The sequence below is a fragment of the Tursiops truncatus genome, chromosome 7, assembly GCF_011762595.2.
Source record: "Tursiops truncatus isolate mTurTru1 chromosome 7, mTurTru1.mat.Y, whole genome shotgun sequence".
Classification (NCBI taxonomy): Eukaryota; Metazoa; Chordata; class Mammalia; order Artiodactyla; family Delphinidae; genus Tursiops; species Tursiops truncatus.
This window is the reverse complement of record NC_047040.1, coordinates 61,730,582-61,752,332: the sequence shown is the minus strand read 5'-3', so window position 1 is coordinate 61,752,332 and position 21,751 is coordinate 61,730,582. Positions and strand designations below refer to the sequence as shown.

Here is a 21,751-nt window from a genome sequence, read left to right as displayed (position 1 = left end):
GGATTTTTAAAATTACAAATTCAATTTCACTACTAGTGTTCAGTCTGTTCAGATTACCAATTTCTTTCTGATTCAGTCTTGGAAAATTTTATGTTTCTAGAAATTTGTCCATTTCTTCTAGGTTGTTCAATGTGTCGGCATATAACTGTTTGTAGTATTCACTTACGATTGTTTTTTGTATCTCTATGATATTAGTTATTTTTCATCTTTCATTTCTTTTTTGTTTTTGAGTCCTCTCTCTTTTTTTCCTCAATGAGTCTGGCCAAAGGTTTATCGATTTTGTTTATCTTTTCATAAAACCAGCTATTGGTTTCATTGATCTTTTCTATTGTTTTTTGGTATCTATTTTATTTGTTTACTCTCTGATCTTTATTATTCTTTCCTTCTGCTGACTTGGGGCTTTGCTTGTTCTTATTTTTCTAATTTCATTAGATGGTTTGTTAGGTTTTTTATTCAAGATTTTTCTTGTTTCTTGAGGTAGGCCTGTATTGCTATAAACTTCCCTCTTCCCACTAGAATTGCTTTTGCTGCATCCCATAGACTTCGGAAATTTCCTTCTAGTGTATACATTGCCTCACCAAGGCTGCTTAGGGGAATACACATGTGTGACGGATGAAAATGAAAGTGTGGGGGAGTTTGTGGCCTGTGACCTAAACTTTGCTTCCTCCCTATAAAATAAAAGCAGGGGCACGTCTCATAGGTGTTCATCTTGGCCACATATGTTAATAGCTTAATACATTTGTCACATCTATAGGTGTTACTAAAAAAATAATTTAGGATAGTGTTAAGAAGAAGAAATTACTCCATAAATTTGATGTTTAAGGATTTTTTGCCTTTAGATGTAAGAGATTTTCTGTCAAGGGGTCTTTTCAAGTTTACACTTTTCCAAACACACAACGACAGGCCACATGTAAAAAGAAAAGGCCAAAAACATACCACTATGGAGGGAAGGAAGGAATCTAAATATTGTGACAGATCAGAATGGGACAAAACCAAAAGGTGCTCAGCCGGGCTGAAGTCATAGTCTGCTGGGATCGGAAGCAAGCAGTAGTGGCTGGGAGTTTGGCTCCTGTGAATAAAAGGATTAAGAGGACTTTAAGCAATTCAGTTGGACTCTGGCTTGAAGCAGTGTCCGGGGTGGTTCTCCAGGGCTGATAAAAAGAGGCTGGGAAAAGAATGGGATAGGGGAGGGGTCATATGATCCTGTGTTCTGACTATGGCAGTTTCTTCCATGTTGTTCTCCGTCACTTGAGGTCGTGCTGGCCGTCACCTGGCACTATGGCTTTTAGCCAGCTTCTGACTCCAGGTGGTAGAAGGATATATAAGCAGCTGGGCCTTCTGCCACAGGGATGGGCTCTTCCATATACCTAATAGGACTATGGAACAGGTGCACAAAATGCCATTTTAAAACCTGGCTCTGGGCTAGAGACTCAGAGAGCTAAGAAGACATAGCCCTAAAATTATTAGACTAGGAGGGTGGACACAGTGGAAGTGAAAAGGAAAACAGAGTCCTTCTCCTCCTCACAGTGAGCCTGCCAACTGATATTTCAAAACACATGAAGAAATCTAAGGCTAAGCAAAACAACCCACCAAAACAACAAATGAAGCATAAATACATTTGAAATGAAATTAAGTTCATGGAACAATCTGAAGGAGTGAAATAAGTAACTGTTAACTATAAGAAGGAAAACTATTTGGGATAAAACGTGTAAAAACTAAAGAATCAAAAATGGGGGGGCAGTGTTTACTGCATGGTTATGGCATGCGTAGATTCTTGGGCTCAAAACGAGGATAGAACTACTGGAAAACTTATAGTGAAGCAAATATCTTAAACAGGTATGGTAATTACTAATAAAGTATAGAAAAATAATGTCTAGTTTCTAAACCAACAGAAGGAAAAAAGGATTTATAGAAAACTTTATTAATCCAAAAGAAGAAAGGAAATGAGAAAAAAGAATTAGAGGGAAAAGGTGGTAAAAAGAGATTTCTGTGCATATGAATTATTGAATTATCAGACAGTCAGTTTTTCCCAGGATCTCTACTCTATAAGCAGTGATGTTTAACAACTGACTGGGTGGGGATGGGGGGCTGATTTGTATTGTTTATACTGATTTCTGTGAGGTAAATACTCCTACCATGGCCAATTTCAAGCTACCAAAGTAACATCAATCCGTTCACAAAACTCTTGGAAATGTAACAGTAATATGTAGGGAGCTTGTATTTGCTGGCTCCAGCATACTGCTGTTTGTTTGGGATAGACAGGCTTTTCTCCACGGTCTTCATACTATATATAATTTTGACAATAAAATAAAAATTAAAAAACCCCAGATTCTATGCATTTTACTTCTCTAACTGAAACCATATGGAAATTTATTGGGAAACCAGGAGTTGGTGGCATTCTGTTATTAGAGTATTTATCATATGGTTATGGAAGGCTAATAATTTATGATCCTTGCTAGAAAAGCCAGATCAATACAGAGATAAATGTCCTCGGCAGAATAGAATTTATATCATCCAGATGATAATTGACCACTGTGTCATACGTTCAATCATTCATCTCATTATCTGATAAAAAGAGCCAGAAGTCTAATATGTATGTGATTTATTAATGCACACTAACGTGAAACCCATGACCTATCTAACCTGTTACCTGTCCTTGGCAACATAGTATACAGTTGTCTACCGCTAGTAATAGGATCCTACAAAGAGGATCAACAGCTTTTTAAATGCTAGACATCTTTGTTGAATTAGAACAGATCAGAGAAATGCTTGAGCTATAACTCCCTCTCTTCCTTTCACTTCTCTCTTCCCCCCAGTCATGGGTTCCTACTCTTTTTTTTTTTTTTTTTTAGCACAAGTAGTTTGTCCTAGAGCAGGGTGGGTGGGTAAATGGTCCTGAAATGGCCTTTGATGTCACTGATTTGCTTCTATGAGTATATTTAGCGACACGGTCATTCCACATCACCTGTCTGTGCATGTCACTGAATTACAATGGCTTGAAGCTCAGGACACACCACAGTACCAAAACAGGGAAGTGGCATGTTCCCTGGAGAGAGAGAGAATAGGGAAAATGAAAAAGGAAAACAGAAAGCTAACCATTTAGAAATCTATGCACAAAGTTAGTTCACGAACAATGGGAGTAGGAGCTATCCACTCACCCCCACTTTCTTTCTCAACCCCCAGGAATATTTGTTCCATGTAGCGTCTATGCGCCTATGCTTTGCTTTGCAAGCCTTAATCAGAGGGCCCATTATTCATCAAATTAAAGGCTTGGCTGCCTGAGAGTTCCTTTCCAAAAGGATTAGGGTCTCTAATGAGGCTTTGATGTAATAGATGGAGCTGTTCTCCTCCTTCATGTTCATGGAGGGGCTTTGAGGACTCCCCAGGCTCTCTTTGGCAGTTGGTCTCCCTTGCCTAAAAATGAAAAATATTTTGTCTTACGGAAATTTAGTGCTTAAAGAAGGCTTCATATTGGTGTCCTTGGTGTGGGCGGGAGGGGGTGAAGCGTTCATTTCTTGGTCTAAAACCACAGAGGCGCAACATTAACTGGCTTCCTTGGGTGGCCACTTCCTCAGGAAGAACTGTCTCTCCACAGAGCAAGAGAAGTAATCGTTTTGGCCTTGTGATTCATCGCCCTTGGAAGGTTTTTTTGTCAGAAACTGGGCAGAGGGATGGCAGGTGACAGGCATGGTAGTGGTTTGTGTCCTCAGAAACATGAACCAAGGCAGCCAATAGCTGTGCAAAATCCTGATTTGCATAAGACATTTACAACTACTTATTATCTGACAGTGTTTTCTCCAGGTTTTTCAGTAGTGGTTAGGTTGTTAATGAAAACCTGGCTTAGTTTATTTTCCCCAATTTGATCTCACACCATTAATAATATTCATATAATTGGCAATCAGCCAGAGAAGTGTTTAGTCAATTTAAATATTTACCAAAAGAACACACGTTAAGGCAGGGCACTGAATGTGGACAGATACAATGCCAGCAAGACTATTGAACTAAGCCATTATCTTTCCTCTTTCCTCCACCTTCATTATATACTATGGCCTGAAATTTTATTTGGAACCATTATTGTCATCATTTAAGAGGCAAATGTGACTGTCCTGCTGTTTCCCTGCCCACTTACATGATGCTCCAGTCCTCTTCCCACCCTCTCCCAACCTCCCCTCTCGCTTTTTGAGTTGCTTTTAATTCATGGACTAAACTTTTAAAGCTATCTTCTTTCCATTCTTTGCAATGAACAGCACATGGTAGCTTGGCACCCTGCCTTTCTTTTCCTTGATGGATGCCAGCATCTGGGCACTGCATTCAGGAATCAAGGGACTTAACTGTACAAAAATTCACCAAGTTGCTGGTAGATATATAGTCCCAGATTAAGATCAGAGAGCTCTGTGTTTCCTTGAATTGGCCACCCAGGGAGAATTTTTTTACTAGATGGTTCTTTGAAAGAAGATCTCAGTTGGGATTAAAGGGTGTTATAAGAAACAACCCTATGAAACCCATGGCCATGTTAACTGGAGGGAAATAATATTTATTACAGTATATGAAGTCATTTCTGTGAAAACTCAGGAAGGACATGTATCTCTAGTCTCCTTACCAGTCAACATGTACATCATCATCATCATCATTCTTCAAGCAGCTGGTCTATTTTTATATAATGAATTTTAAGAAATAGAGAACAGACTGCATTTTCCCTTTCACATTGGCTGCTTGAGAGCTGAGCCAAATTTGTGGCCACCTCTAACAAAGTAGTTTATTTGGTATTCTAATTCCTATTTGTGTTCCCTAATTTCCCTATTGTTTCACTTTTCTCTTCTGCTTTTAATTATTTTTATCTTGCCTTATTATACATACCTTTATTTATTTAAGCACATGTTGTTGTGAGATGCCTTAAATTATTTCTAGAACAAGATGAAGTATTAAAAATCAATTGCATCTGATGGTAGGAATTTAAAATAATGCAGACACTTCGAAAAATAGTCTTGTAGTTCCTCAAAAGGTTAAACATAAAGTTATCATATGATCCAGCAATTCCACTCCTAGGTATATACACCCAGGAGAAACATATGTCCACATAAAAACTTGCACACAAATGTTCATAGAAGCATTATTCATAATAGCCAACAAGTAGAAACAACCCAAATGATGAATGGATAAACAAGATGTGGTATATCCATACAATGGAGCATTATTTAACAATACAAAGGAATGAAGTATTGATATATTCTACAACATGGATGAACTTTGAAAATATTTAGCTAAGTGAATGAATCCAGTCACAAAAGACCACATATATTATATGAAACGTCCAGATTAGGCAAATCCATAGAAACAGAAAGTAGATTGGTAGTCTCCTGGGACTGAGGAGGTTGAAGGGAAGTTGGGAGTGATTGCTAAAGGATACAGAGTTCCTTTTGGGGGTGATGAAAATGTTCTAAAAATTGATTATGGTAGTGGTAGTTAAACTGTATGAATATGCTAAAACTTTGAATTGCATACTTTAAATGAGTGAACTATATGGTATGTTAATTATATCTCATTAAAGCTGTTATAAAAGTCATTTGCGGGCTTCCCTGGTGGCGCAGTGGTTGACAGTCCGCCTGCCGATGCAGGGGACATGGGTTCGTGCCCCGGTCCGGGAAGATTCCACATGCCGTGGAGCGGCTAGGCCCGTGAGCCATGGCCACTGAGCCTGCGTGTCCGGAGCCTGTGCTCCGCAATGGGAAAGGCCACAACAGTGAGAGGCCCACGTACTGCAAAAAAAAAAAAAAAAAAAAAAAAAGTCATTTGCAGCAATCAACTGTAAATTTTCTGAAGTAGTTTTTGCTGCTTTTCTTACACTTTTAATTTTCACTTTGTGCTAGACATGCACACTCTAGTTAAATCCACTTATTTTCTGCAGGATCTGCAGACTTGTTTGGGATTGTGAGTCTCCAAGAGTAGGGATAGCAGTCTCTATAGAATGCAAATTCTCTCTGTATTATTTAGTTTGGGTCATTTGATCCATCAGGCAAAGCTTGTGGTTGTTCAGTGGCAAGTTCCAAGCCTGTGGGCATAAAGGCTGTTGTTCTACTTCCACTCTTCCTTGTTTTTGCAGACCCAGTCTCCTCTATCTTGTCATCTTACTCTAGCTGGTAGTGAAAATAAATGAGCAAGAGTGGTCAGAGAAGTAATAGAATAACTAAAAGATGTAGCATCACTACAGACAAGGAAAGAGAATATTTCTGGGGCAGGTCAACAATGACCGTCAGTGAACAGAGAGGTTGAGTAGAATGAGAAGAGACCATTGAATTGGTAACTTAAAGGCCTTTGGTTTCCATCAAGAGAGATTGTAGTTGGATACTGAAGGTAAAAAAGTAGATAGTTCACAAAGATTTAGCTACAGGTACATCCTTAAATTTAAGTTGGCCCAAGAGTCCACTGGTGGTCCCTTCTTTTTTCTTTATATATTCTTGATTTGTCTTCAAGTTCCACAGCTACAACCATCATTTTCCCCTTCCCATTTTCTTAATTCAGACTGTATACTTCCAAAATGGATCCTCTCCGTGCCTACTTCCCTCCAACTTACTGTCTAATATGGTGCCAGTTGATTTTTTTTAACATCTTTATTGGAGTATAATTGCTTTACAATGGTGTGTTAGTTTCTGCTGTGTAACAAAGTGAATCAGCTACATGTATACATATGTTCCCATATCCCCTCCCTCTTGCCCTCCCTCCCACCCTCCCTATCCCACCCCTCTAGGTGGCACAAAGCACCGAGTTGATCTCCCTGTGCTATGCAGCTGCTTCCCACTAGCTATCTGTTTTACATTTGGTAGTGTATATATGTCAGTGCTACTCTCTCCCTTCATCCCAGCTTACCCTTCCCCCTCCCTGTGTCCTCAAGTCCACTCTCTATGTCTGCATCTTTATTCCTGTCCTGCCCCTAGGTTCTTCAGAACCATTTTTTTTTTTAGATTCCATATACATGTGTTATCATACGGTATTTGGTTTTTTTTGTTTTGTTTTTTTGTTTTTTTGCGGTACACAGGCCTCTCACTGTTGTGGCCTCTCCCGTTGCAGAGCACAGGCTCTGGACGCTCAGGCTCAGCGGCCATGGCTCACGGGCCTAGCTGCTCCACGGCATGTGGGATGTTCATGGACCGGGGCACGAACCCGTGTCCCCTGCATCGGCAGGCGGACTGTCAACCACTGCACCACCAGGGAAGCCCATGGTGTTTTTCTCTTTCTGACTTACTTCACTCTGTATGACAGACTCTAGGTCCATCCACCTCACTACAAATAACTCAATTTTGTTTCTTTTTATGGCTAATATTCCATTGTATATATGTGCCACATCTTCTTTATCCATTCATCTGTCGATGGACACTTAGGTTGTTTACATGTCCTGGCTATTGTAAATAGTGCTGCAATGAACATTTGGGTGCATGTGTCTTTTTGAATTATGGTTTTCTCAGAGTATAGGTCCAGTAATGGGATTGCTGGGTCATATGATAGTTCTGTTTTTAGTTTTTTTTAAGGACGCTTCATACTGTTCTCCATAGTGGCTGTATCAATTTACATTCCCACCAACAGTGCAAGACGGTTCCTTTTTCTCCACACCCTCTCCAGCATTTATTGTTTGTAGATTTTTTGATGATGGCCATTCTGACCGGTGTGAAGTGATACCTCATTGTGGTTTTGATTTGCATTTCTCTAATGATTAGTGATGTTGAGCATACTTTCATGTGTTTGTTGGCAATCTGTATATCTTCTTTGGAGAAATGTCTATTTAGGTCTTCTGCCCATTTTTGGATTTGGTTCTTTGTTTTTTTTGATATTCAGCTGCATGAGCTGCTTGTATATTTTGGAGATTAATCCTTTGTCAGTTGCTTGGTTTGCAAATACTTTCTCCCATTCTTAGGGTTGGCTTTTCATCTTGTTTATGGTTTCCTTTGCTGTGCAAAAGATTTTAAGTTTCATTAGGTCCCATTTGTTTATTTTTGTTTTTATTTCCATTTCTCTAGGAGGTGCATCAAAAAGGATCTTGCTGTGATTTATGTCATAGAGTGTTCTGCCTATGTTTTCCTCTAAGAGTTTGATAGTGTCTGGCCTTACATTTAGGTCTTTAATCCATTTTGAGCTTATTTTTGTGTATGGTATTAGAAAGTGTTCTAATTTCATTCTTTTACATGTAGCTGTCCAGTTTTCCCAGCACCACTTATTGAAGAGGCTGTCTTTTCTCTATTGTATATTCTTGCCTCCTTTATCAAAGGTACGGTGACCATATGTGCGTGGGTTTATCTCTAGGCTTTCTATCCTGTTCCATTGATCTATATTTCTGTGTTGGTGGCAGTACCATACTGTCTTGATTACTGTAGCTTTGTAGTATAGTCTGAATTCAGGGAGCCTGATTCCTTCAGCTCTGTTTTCCTTTCCCAGGATTGCTTTGGGCATTCGGGGTCTTTTGTGTTTCCATACAAATTGTGCAATTTTTTGTTCTAGTTCTGTGAAAAATGCCATTGGTAGTTTGATAGGGATTGCTCTGAATCTGTAGATTGCTTTGGGTAGTAGATTCATTTTCACAATGTTGATTCTTCCAATCCAAGAACATGGTATATCTCTCCATCTGTTTGTATCATCTTTTATTTCTTTCATCAGTGTCTTATAGTTTTCTGCATACAGGTCTTTTGTCTCCTTAGGTAGGTTTATTCCTAGGTATTTTATTCTTTTTGTTGCAGTGGTAAATGGGAGTGTTTCCTTAATTTCTCTTTCAGATTTGTCATTATTAGTGTATAGGAATGCTAGAGATTTCTGTGCATTAATTTTGTATCCTGCTACTTTACCAAATTCATTGATTAGCTCTAGTAGTTTTCTGGTAGCATCTTTAGGATTCTCTATGTAAAACATCATGTCATCTGCAAACAGTGACAGCTTTACTTCTTCTTTTCCAATTGGGATTCCTTTTATTTCTTTTTCTTCTGTGATTGCTGTGGCTAAAACTTCCAAAACTATGTTGAATAATATTGGTGAGAGTGGCAACCTTGTCTTGTTCCTGATCTTAGAGGAAATGGTTTCAGTTTTTCACCATTGAGAATGATGTGGCTGTGGGTTTGTCACATATGGACTTTATTATATTGAGGTAGGTTCCCTCTATGCCCACTTTCTGGAGAGTTTTTATCATAAATGGGTGTTGAATTTTGTCAAAAACTTTTTCTGCATCTATTGAGATGATCATATGGTTTTTCTCCTTCAGTTTGTTAATATGGTGTATCACATTGATTGATTTGTATATATTGAAGAATCCTTGTATTCCTGGGATAAACACCACTTCATCATGGTGTATGATCCTTTTAATGTGCTGTTGGATTCTGTTTGCTCATATTTTGTTGAGAATTTTTGCATCTATGTTCATCAGTGATATTGGCCTGTAGTTTACTTTTTTTGTGACATCTTTGTCTGGTTTTGGTATCAGGGCACTGGTGGCCTCATAGAATGAGTTTAGGAGTGTTCCTCCTGCTATATTTTGGAAGAGTTTGAGAAGGATAGGTGTTAGCTCTTCTCTACATGTTTGATAGAATTCGCCTGTGAAGCCATCTGGACCTGGGCTTTTGTTTGTTGGAAGATTTTTAGTCACAGTTTCAATTTCAGTGCTTGTGATTGGTCTGTTCATATTTTCTGTTTCTTCGTGGTTCAGTCTTGGAAGATTATACCTTTCTACTAATTTGTCCATTTTATTGGCTTAGAGTTGCTTGTAGTAATCTCTCATGATCTTTTGTATTTTTGCAGTGTCAGTTATTACTTTTCCTTTTTCATTTCTAATTCTGTTGATTTGAGTCTTCTCCCTTTTTTTCTTGATGAGTCTGGCTAATGGTTTATCAATTTTGTTTATCTTCTCAAAGAACCAGCTTTTAGTTTTATTGATCTTTGCTATTGTTTCCTTTGTTTCTTTTTCATTTGCTTTTGCTCTGATCTTTATGATTTCTTTACTTCTACTAACTTTGGGTTTTGTTTGTTCTTCTTTCTCTAGTTTCTTTAGGTTTAAGGTTAGATTGTTTATTTGAGATTTTTCTTGTTTCTTGAGGTAGGATTGTATTGCTGTAAACTTCCCACTTAGAACTGCTTTTGCTGCATCCCTTAGGTTTTGGGTCATTGTGCTTTCATTGTCATTTGTTTCTAGGTATTTTTTGATTTACTCTTTGATTTCTTCAGTGATCTCTTGGTTATTTAGTAGTGTATTGTTTAGCCTTCATGTGTTTTTATTTTTTACAGTTTTTTTCCTGTAATTAATATCGAGTCTCATAACATTGTTGTTGGAAAAGATACTTGATACGATTTCAATTTTCTTAAATTTACCAAGGCTTGAGTTGTGACCAAGGTATAATCTATCCTGGAGAATGTTCCATAAGCACTTGAGAAGAAAGTGTTTTCTGTTGTTTTTGGATGGAATGTCCTATAAATATTAATTAAGTTCATCTTGTCTGATGTGTCATTTAAAGGTTGTCTTTCCTTATTTATTTTCATTTTGGATGATCTGTCCATTGGTGACAGTGGGGTGTTAAAGTCCCCTACTATGATTGTGTTACTGTCAATTTCCCCTTTTATGGCTGTTAGCATTTGCCTTATGTATTGAGGTGCTCCTATGTCGGGTGCATAAATATTTACAATTGTTATATCTTCTTGTTGGATTGATCCCTTGATCCTTATGTAGTGTCCTTCTTTGTTTCTTTTAATAGTCTTTATTTTAAAGTCTATTTTGTCTGATATGAGAATTACTCCTCCATTTTCTTTTGATTTCCATTTGCATGGAGTATCTTTTTCCATCCACTCACTTTCACTTTCTGTATGTGTCCCTAGGTCTGAAGTCGGTCTCTTGTAGACAGCGTATATATGGGTGTTGGTTTTGTATCCATTCAGCCAGTCTGTGTCTTTTGGTTAGAGCATTTAATCCATTTACATTTAAGGTAGTTATCGATATGTATGTGCCTATTCCCATTTTCTTAATTGTTTTGGGTTTGTTATTGTAGGTCTTTTCCTTCTCTTGTGTTTCCTGCCTAGAGAAGTTCCTTTAGCATTTGTTTTAAAGCTGGTTTGGTGGTGCTGAATTCTCTTAGCTTTTGTTTGTCTGTAAAGATTTTGATTTCTCCATCAAATCTGAATGAGATCCATGCTGGGTAGAGTAATCTTGTTGTAGGTTTTTCCCTTTCTTCACTTTAAATATGTCCTGCTGCTCCCTTCTGGCTTGCAGAGTTTCTGCTGAAAGATCAGCTGTTAATCTTATAGGGATTCCCCTGTATGTTATTTGTTGGCTTTCCCTTGCTGCTTTTAATATTTTTTCTTTGTTTTTAATTTTTGATAGTTTGATTAGTATGTGTCTTGGCATGTTTCTCCTTGGATTTATCCTTTATGGGATTCTCTGTGCTTCCTGGACTTGATTGACTATTTCCTTTACCATGTTAGGGAAGTTTTCAACTCTAATCTCTTCATATATTTTCTCAGACCCTTTCTTTTTCTCTTTTTCTTCTGGGACCCCTATAATTCGAATGCTTGTGTTTTTAATGTTGTCCCAGAGGTATCTGAGACTGTCCTCAATTCTTTTCATTCTTTTATATTTATTCTGCTCTGCAGTAGTTATTTCCATTATTTTATCTTCCAGGTCACTTGTCTGTTCGTTTGCCTCAGTTATTCTGCTATTGATTCCTTCTAGAGAATTTTTAATTTCATTTATTGTGTTGTTCATCATTGTTTGTTTGCTCTGTAGTTCTTCTAGGTCCTTGTTAAACGTTTCTTGTATTTTCTCCATTCTATTTCCAAGATTTTGGATCATCTTTACTATCCTTATTCTGAATTCTTTTTCAGGTAGACTGCCTATTTCCTCTTCATTTGTTTGGTCTGGTGGGTTTTTACCTTGCTTCTTCATCTGCTGCATATTTCTCTGTCTTCTCATTTTGTTTAACTTACTGTGTTTGGGATCTCCTTTTTTCAGGCTGCAGGTTCGTAGTTCCTGTTGTTTTTGGTATCTGTCCCTAGTGGGTGAGGTTAGTTCAGTGGCTTGGGTAGGCTTCCTGGTGGAGGGGACTGGTGCCTGTGTTCCGGTGGGTGGGTGGATCTTGTCTTTCTGGTGGGCAGGGCCACGTCCAGTGGTGTGTTTTGGGGTGTCTGTGAACTTAGTATGATTTTAGGCAGCCTCTCTGCTAGTGGATGGGGTTGTGTTCCTGTCTTGCTAGTTGTTTGGCATGGGACATCTAGCCCTGGGGCTTGCTGGACATTGGGTGGAGCTGGGTCCACCCAGCAGAGACAGAGATCTCTAGGAGAGCTCTCACCCATTGATTTTGCTTGGCCGGGAGGTCTCTGGTGGTCAAATATTCTGGACTTGGCTGTCCCACCCCAAAGGCTCAGGCCTGATACCCGGCCGGAGCACCAAGACCCTGTCAGCCACACAGCTTACTCTTGTTTCCAAGAGACCCTGCAGGCAGAGATCCAGGAGACTGACTGATCCCAGTTCATTTTTTAGAGTAACGATCTAATTGTGTTATCTCCCTGCTCAAAAACGCCACTTCACTGTGACTAAGAAAGAAAACCCAAACTCACTGGCATGCCTTCTAGGTTCTGAGTAAGATGTTTGTGGTCACATTTTCACCCCATCTATTACAATTGTATTATTCTCTTCCACTGTGTTCCCCATATGAGCTATGCATTTTACCAATGGGCTTCCATTCCTACTGTACTCTCTGCTTAGAATGCTCCTCCCCTGTACTTCTGTCAATATCCCTTTCATCCTTTAAGACCCAAGTGTCATCTCTCATGTGAAACACTTGTTCTCCTAACTAGGATTGTTTACTTCATCTGAGCCACTCTAGTGCTTACACTTTTTAGCCTTGAATTATTTTTATTTATGTCTATATCTATTCTACTACTTGTTTCTAAATTCCGTGAAAGCCAGCATCTCACTCCAGGCATCTTTTCTTCCAAGCACTTGATGCAGTGCCATTCACAGTAAATACCTAGTAAGTGTTTGAATGAATCAGTGCATTGAATCCCAGCTGGGTCTATAAATATTTCATTTGTGTAAGTTTGGTATTATCCCAGAAGATAAATTTTTTATGGAGGCATAGATCTTTTGTTTGTTTTGTACTCTCCTATCCCCTACCCCAGTCCTGGAGTAGTCCTGAGCATGTAATGGTCATGCACTATGGAACTGGTTGTTCATTTCTCATAGGGTACTAGGTAGTAGCTGGGTACTGTCCATTGCTTCCCCTTGTAGGGAAAAAAATGCATACAAGTGAGAATTATGGATTTAATTCTGGACAGCATGGCAAGTAGGATTAAGGGAAAGATTAGAATTCATATATTCCCTGGCACTTAAGCCTGGACTAAGAAGCAGACCATAACTGTCTGTCAAAATGGAAACTGATTTTTGAATCAAAGAAATTAGCCAGACATTCAAAAACAGGAGTGCCCAGAGGCCTGAACTTGAAAATGCCAAAGTTCTTTGCTTTTGCTAAGTTGTCAGACCCTAGAAGTCCCCATTCTCCCTGAACTTTGAAACTTCTGATCAGGACATCTATCAAATAGTAATTTTATACTGAGTCGTGGGAATCATATTGAGAAAAAGTATCTAATTAATGGGCACACTGTTATTCAAGTCTGGCTCAAGGACCCTTTGCACATTAACATTTCTTTTTATAGCACTCATCCTGCTTGGAATTGGGTATGCTATGGCTGTCTTCCTCCAATGCGCTGACTGTAACCCCACCATCTAGTACAGTGGTTGGCCCATATAGCTGTCACTTATTGAGTGCTTACTATGTACCAGATACTGTACATGGATTATCTCATTTACTGCAGACAGTGACATTATTACCATTTTATAGAAGAAGAAACTGTGGCCCAGAGAATTAAATTAACTTGCATATCATCACATACCTATAAGAAGTAGAGTTAGGTTTGACCCTAACCCCTGACTTTTAACCTTTATATATTACTGCCCCAATGATAGGCACCAAACATTTTTTAAAATGAGTGAGTACGTGTGTCGTGCTTGGGTGAATAATAGTGATTAAGTATACTGTTTTTAAATAAGTCAGACTGTTTTAAATATTTGAGATTAATAATAATTTAAATACAATATACATTATATATGTTACATGAATCTATATTGTATCAATTAATAATTAACATAAAGATTAATATCTTTAAAAACTGGGGCTTCCCTGGTGGGGCAGTGGTTGAGAGTCCGTCCGCCTGCCGATGCAGGGGACACGGATTTGTGCCCTGGTCCGGGAAGATCCCACATGCCGCAGAGCAGCTGTGCCAGTGAGCCATGGCCTCTGAGCCTGTGTGTCCGGAGCCTGTGCTCCGCAACGGGAGAGGCCACAACAGTGAGAGGCCCGCGTACCGCAAAAAAAGAAAACAAAAACAAAAACTGGACTTGCCAACGTTTAGGTTATTTTGCCCTGACTCACCCACATTTTATATACCCATTTCCTTCTGAGTTCAGCCATCACTTCCCTCTGCTCCTCATCTTACCTGGGCTGCTTCAAGCAAATATTTCCTTAATTTCCACCTGAAGCCAAGACCTCTAACAAAAGACAGGGCCCACCTCTGGTTTCCTGGCCGAGTCTAGGGCTGACCTGTGGCCAACCTCAGCCCTGTGCGGAAGCCCCAAAAGGCAGCAACAGCCAATACCCAGATCCTTGGGAAGCGGTAGCACTGCAGCCTGAGAGATGGAGCCATCACAGTATTCCCATCTCCCAGGGGCCATGCCTTCCCCGCTCTTTGAACCAGAGGGTGGGATTTGAACGCAGATTTAATTGTCCAGTAAACTAGTTGCTGGGGCTGTGCAATGAAGTGATGGCTCATTTTTTTTCAGCACCCTGACTGAACCGCATGGCTAGAGTGGCCTGGAGAAACATGTTTAATTGCAAAGTATTGATACTTTTCCCAAATAAGGAAGAAAGAAACAACGAAAACAAAGAGGAGTGAGAAGGTGGTGACTTGGGGCCACTGGTTACAGCCCTTAAGACAGCCTTAGTCCTAAGACATGGACAGCAGGATCTTTCTTGGCTACAGCATGTCCAGTGGAGGGTGTGCTCATCCCCAGTCTTTGCAACTTGGAAAGCACAGCTGAAACCGAAGAGGGAAGTGGCAGTACAACAATAATAAGACTGCACCTCTGCCACCATGCCGTCCACTGGCTTCTCCTTGAACAGCTTCTGTGTCCCCTGAGCCCCATCTTGTCTTGTTCCTAAGTTCTGGCCTGGTTCCTCTTGACCCTTCTCCTCACTTTGCCTCCTTGCTTGGCATTTTTACTCCTTTTTCCTTGGTATAGTAAACTCTTCTTCCCTCGGCCCCTCCTGGCCGTGGCCCAGAGGTTGTCCGCCAGACAAGCCACGCTTGAGGATCTCGAATTTCTGTTACCATATCTCCTTCCCTAAGAATACAATGAGTTAGTCTGGACTTTTCTAATTACTTACTATTGATCACGGGATCAAAGACATAAAGGTGACATGAAGAGGTAGTTGTGTTCGCAGGTGTCCTGCAGGCCACGACCCTGGGTCATTCTGAGTTACGTGTGGTGGCTCTCTGCCCTAGGACTGCCCTCCAGTCCTGGACCCTCTTTTTGCACTGAGACTCTCTCCAGCTACCATGGTGCACATTCCTTAACTCTGGAGGGAGATTCTGTCCTGTTCTTAGAGTTTATCTTTCGGCTTGAGACCACCCTACACTTTTCTTCCAGTCGTCTTCTTCACCTTCTGAGAGTCTTCTCTGGGTGACAGAAGTTGGCTCTTCTCTCTCCCCAGCCTCATGCTTCTGGAAATGCCATGTTCTTCCACTTCGGTTTCCTTCCTGTGTTCTCTTGAGCTCACTCTGGACCTTCAGTGCTGATGGCTTTGTCTAAAGGTGGGGCTGACTTGCTGATCTTTCTAACCCTGCACCTGCCTTCTCCTCACCCTAGTGACCTCAGGCAAGATGCCAGCTGCCCTGTGGTCCTGCTGCCCTGTAGCCTCCCTCCCACTTTGCCACACAGGATCTGCTCCCATTACCCACCTCATAAAAAGAACTGAGCTTCCTGTTCTAAAACCCTCCATCCTACCCTCTGAGGACTTTTTTCTTTCAGTGAATCCTGACTTTTTCTCTGATTAATATGCTTCTGGTCCTCACTTCTCTGTTTCAGGTTAGGACCCCACTTCCCCACACTACGTGTGAAGTTAGTGTACAGTTTCAGTTCTCACCAATGAGACTTTAAAACGCCACCATGTGCAATATTTGCAAACTTCATGAAAACTGAAATGGAGTTAAGTATTCCACCAAACGGGAAGGTTTGGTTTTGCCAAAATAACATATGCAATGTCAAGTTTCTCAGCCTGCCTTCTTTTGAGGCATTAGTCATCTTGAGAAAATGCCTGCTTTTGTCATAGTCCTGTCTTCCAAAATGGAAATTTCCTTCCAAGACAGAGCACCATGGGCTCTGATAGTTAACCTGTAATTAGTGTACCCTCTGCAGGATTTCTCCTCTTGATGAAGAGGCCTCTTTGTCACTCAGGCTTCTGTCTGCTGATGATAGGAACTGCAGATGCAGTGCATCACAGGGCAGGGAAATGCTTGCTCAAATCAGAAACGTTTAGATATTTGGTGCCAATGGAAACACTTAACAATCTAAGCAGCAAACCCAAAGAAAACAGCAGTAAGTATAAAAGACAGAATATTAAAAAAGAAATGAGAAGAGACATAAGTTTCAAGTTTTCATCTAGTTTTGCCCCAATGTGTGGAATAAGATTGCTCACCCTCCTGCTTTTCTCACCAAGTTCACCAGTATTTTTAGTTTTTGACTTGATCAGCTTCTCTTTATCAAGTGTGGTTTAGTCATCAGTAAGCATCTGTTCGTGACTCTTGATAAACAGCTCCCCCTTGCAGGCGTCTGATTCTTTGGTTATGAAACGGCAGTTTACAGTGGCAAGGCAGCCGTGTCTCGACAGCATGATCCTTTGGGAGCAAACGGAAGGAGCACAAGCACTGCCAGCTCCAGAGCCCAACGCAGGAGCCCGACCTTGTTTCTTGTTAAGAAATGCGTCCTGGACTTCCCTGGTGGCGCAGTGGTTAAGAATCCGCCTGCCAATGCAGGGGACACGGGTTCGAGCCCTGGTCCAGGAAGATCCCGCATGCCACAGAGCAGCTAAGCCCGTTAGCCACAACTACTGAGCCTGCGCTCTAGAGCCCGCAAGCCACAACTACTGAGCCCGCGAGCCACAACTACTGAGCCCATGCGCCCAGAGTCCATGCTTCGCAACAAGAGAAGCCACTGCAGTGAGAAGCCCATGCACCGCAACAGAGTAGCCCCCGCTTGCCACACACAGAGAAAGCCCATGCGCAGCAATGAAGACCCAACGCAGCCAAAAATAAATAAATAAATGAATAAATTAAAAAAAAGAAATGCCTCCTTTTTGCCTGTTTCTGGCAGAGGCCAGGCTGGGAGATCCCAGCAAATGGCTGCAACAACCTGTGTTTAATGTGGTGACACTAATGAATTCTGAGAATTCATCTTCAGCCAAGAATGCATGATGGAAGGTACTAGAATTTCAAATTAGGTAATGGATTAAATTTCCTTCAGGGCTGAAATTTGCTTCCTTTTTCTTCTCGTGGACTTTTCTGTCATATTCAAACCACCTTCCATGGCCTTGTAAATCCAGGTAATACATCTCATGGTAGTTTTAATTTTTTTATTCTTTTGTTTTGTATCTTAGCACAGAGATAACCACACCTAAATCCAGATTTTTAAAAATGACTTTTAAAAAGTCTAGGACTGAAAGAATTACTTATGATTTTGGGAAAAAAGCAACATTCCCTAAATTTAGTCCTTGTTCAATTTCTTTTTTCCAGAGTAAAAGATTCTGGGAAGAACTGAGCTTGGTGAATGTATTTCCCCAATTCGAGACAGTCTTCTGCAGAAACTGCAGCCTACAGGTGTCTCAAACATGCTGGTGACAATCAGGGGCTCTGAGTGTCTCCCCTCAATCAGCTGAGATAAAGACTCAGCCGCCAGTTTCAAGAGCCTAGTACTGATTTCTCACAACAGAGCTTCCAAGGATGTCATTTGCAGGGCCCTGGTTCTGGTGATACAAAAAAGGATCTGTGGCCAAGTAAGTTTGGAAACATGGATTTAAACAAAATTAAGCTGTTTTCTTTACTTCCATACTTCTAAGAACATTTAATATGCTCACACGCACTATGAAACTCCAGGTTTACTTGGTTTAGAGAATCACCAATGTTTCCCAAACCTTTTTGACCAGAAGACTAGTTTCATTTTTCAGTGGAATGTCTCATGTGTCTAGTGTTTCACCCAACTTACCTCACACTGGCTGGCCCCCATTTTCCCATACAGAGGTCAATGTTTTATGCATTTTCTTGTAAAAACGGCTCAATCCCCTGCTGGGGGAAAATATTCTGCATCTGGAATTTGCAATTCCTAGTTTTATTAATAAGCAATCTGAAAATGAATAAGCATATTATAACTTCCTTAATTTTCCATGTTTGTTCTCCAAATCAAGTTAGAGGATTTAATCATGCTTATAAAAGGACATGGAGGCTGTCAGGAGTTCTTACCGATCCCGGCTGTCAATTCTATCTTAATCCACTAAATCCCTGCCTGAAAGGAGAATAAGACAGAAATGGCAAGCTGAAAACATAACAGTATGAGTTTGGGGCACAAAACTGCAACATCTTAAGCAATAAAGAATATGCCCTAGTTAAAGTTGGTAAAAGGACTAAAGCAAAGAATTGTTCTTAGATGTTCAAAGAAGGCAGCTTAGGAGGTTAAGGTCAACGTTCTGGTGACCTCCTGAGTTCCCGGCTACACAGCTTGCCTAGGCTGGCTTCTTTCATTGCTGATCCAGTTTCCCAACCTTGAAATGCCTTCTACATCTTCTCCACATACTGAGTTCAATTTATTTCCACAAATTCCCTCCAAACTCAGCTCAATCCTCACTCTTTCCATTAAGCCTTCTCTGGCTGCCCCGCACCCACTGCTGCCTAGTATTGTTTTGCACGTTGTACCTGTGCCATTTTAACAACACATTGCAGAGTAGGAGGGTTCTCTCATGGGAGCCAGGGAATTGACCTCATCACTATCAGGACTTGACCTCAACTTCCTCACCTCGTAAAAGAAGGGTTAGAATAGAAAATCTGGGTCCCCTAGCTCCAAAACCTTATGCTTTCGTGTGACTATTTCTTATTCTAAATATAAAAGCAAACACTGGCTTCTGCTGTTTCCTGTGTTTCTCTTGTCCTTCCATCTTTATAATAAGATTGTCGATCTTTGAGGAAAATTGTCATAATTTTTTATGAATTCATCTATTTTGACTAATTCCAGCTGTGCAATAAATGTTTGCTGAACAAATGAAATGACGTGATTCCAATGACCTGGTATCTAGTAATGCTTGACTTTCGCCATATCTGCTCCTAACATAGAACTTTCCTCTATTTATTAGTAAAATAATAAGTCCATTTCATTCTGGCTCTTTGCTCCCCATGAGAAAAAAAGTATGCAAGAGTGTTTTAGAATAGGCTCTACCCTCAAGGTCTTCCTGCCCTTCTCCTAAAAATCCGCCAATGCAGTTGGATATGTCACAGCTCTGCTTAGCATTCTTCCCATATACACTCGGTTTCAGTTTTGCTGATCTGCTGGTATGACATTCAGCCCACTTGGGCCTTACTGAGAGAACTAACAAATAAATCCTCTTGATCATTCCTTCAGAGAGTAGAACACCTACCATCTTTATTTTTTGGATCTCCAGGACACAACAGATTCATTGTTGTTTCTCCCTTGTCTGATTATCTCACTTCATTATTTAGTCCTCATTTCTCTTACTCCCTCTGTGATCTAGAGAGAGATCCCTTCCAAAATACCAAATGATCTTGCAACCTTGTTTGCAACCTTGCTCTCCCACTGGATGCTAAAATTATGAAACAAGATATAGCACCTTTAATTGCACCCCCAGAATCTAGCAAACACCTATTTTCATAAGGCTGGAGTATGGGTTTCCTGGCTTCTCTCAAACCCTATCTAAGGAGCTTTAATTACCGGAAGTACTGTTCCAAGGCACCTATCCTGAGGGAGAAGGTAGAGGCAGCGCCTGCTCACTTTCCCATTCACCTGCTCTGAATTTCCTATTAATTGTTACACCTCCCACTTTCAGCCCCCTTGAGTTTACTCATCTGAAGTTTTGGCACTAGTCAACAAGCAGTTGAGACTTGCCCAGAAAGCAAAAAAAAAAAAAAAAAAAAGGTGGGGAAACCGATTAAGAAATCGGTCTCCCTGTGTTTGGGGATATACTTGGGTACGGGAAGTATGTCTATTTGGTGATGAGAGACAGATGTAATGTGACCTGCACCAGATCCCTGGACAGGCTTAGCTGGGGGTCCCAGCAGTTCCCGGTCTCCCGTCCTACCCATGCCCTCTCGTGGGGTGGGGGTATGTGCAAAGCCACCATGTGCATCTTCAGTAGGAATTCTCAGAGGACACAGACTTTATTTGGGGAGTTTTTATACACCATCTCTCAAGCTAGGAGGATGAGGCATACACCTGTATTACTGACCATATAAACTATCAAGAGGTTCCTTTTTTCCAGGTGCTTAGGGAAACGTTAGCATTTATTTTCCTTTGGTAGTCACATAATTATATAGGGATTAATATACATGGAATCTAGGGAACATTGCTGATGTAGAAACATGAACGGAGTATTTTTTTAAAGGATGTGCACTGATTTTTTTATTTTTAGTAGGAAATATAATAGATTATACAAAAGGCCCCTGGACCCATAAAAGTCAAATGATTGCTTTCTCCCCATAGCGAGACAGAGGTGGTATTTATAGTCGTGCAGGCAGCAGAATGGAGATAATCTAGGTTCTTTTGGCTTTTCTAGCTGAAAGCTCCAGTTCCAATAGATAGGAAATCCCTGAGTCAATTCTAAAATGGGATGATTGGGAAATTTACTGAATATCTTTCAGGACTAGAAGTCGAGGGATGCGAAAGTGGTTTGAAATGCAAAGATTAAGGCCTTTTTGTAAAACCAACAGTTGAGGATTGTTCTAGGAACTCTGCTTACATGTTTTGAAAGGATGCTCAGGGTGAGGCTGAACATTTTACCATTTGTCAGTGCATTTCATCATTTTAAATATGTTGTGTTTTACATGTTGCTGGCATGTCACTATTGGGAAAACTGGAAACATTTATTTCATGGAGTGGGCAGAATGGCATCTAGTATTTATCCTAAGCCTTCCAACGTGAGCTAAATAAAAGCTGATAACTTAAAAGGGCGGATGTTGAAATTTCTTCCTCCCGTCAAGGGCAGCTACTCAGAATGGAAATGCAATGGTAATTGGAGGGGTATTCATCAGATTCAATTTCACTAGAGATTTCCTGTGTCAAAATCATCTTTAATAATGTACATCACACAGCAAAATGTACTGAATCATTGTTTTCTTTGAAAAGGGCATTGAACCTGAAACAGAAAGTGGTTATACCAGTGCGGTTTTAACCAATTAACCACAGAGGAGTTTAAATGCAACCCAATTTTTACCATTTTGTATGGACTTTTTGTTCCCTGTTTGAATAATTCCATTCCAATTCATCTGAACTATATTGTAGTCACTTCCTGTTCTGAGGTTTTTCTGCTTCTTCAGAAGATATTAGAAATCAAGGGGTTGAATTTTCTCTGTGAAAGTTTCTTTATGATTCGTTTCTATCCTTGCAAACTCCTAAATGCATTTT

At 40.3% G+C, this 21,751-nt stretch overlaps 1 protein-coding gene across 1 annotated transcript in view; it reads left to right on the top strand.

Moving 5' to 3' along the window:
* MYO3B (myosin IIIB) overlaps window positions 1–21,751 on the top strand; it is a 399,378-nt gene that overhangs the window by 152,873 nt on the left and 224,754 nt on the right. The gene's annotated exons all lie outside the window — the stretch shown is intronic.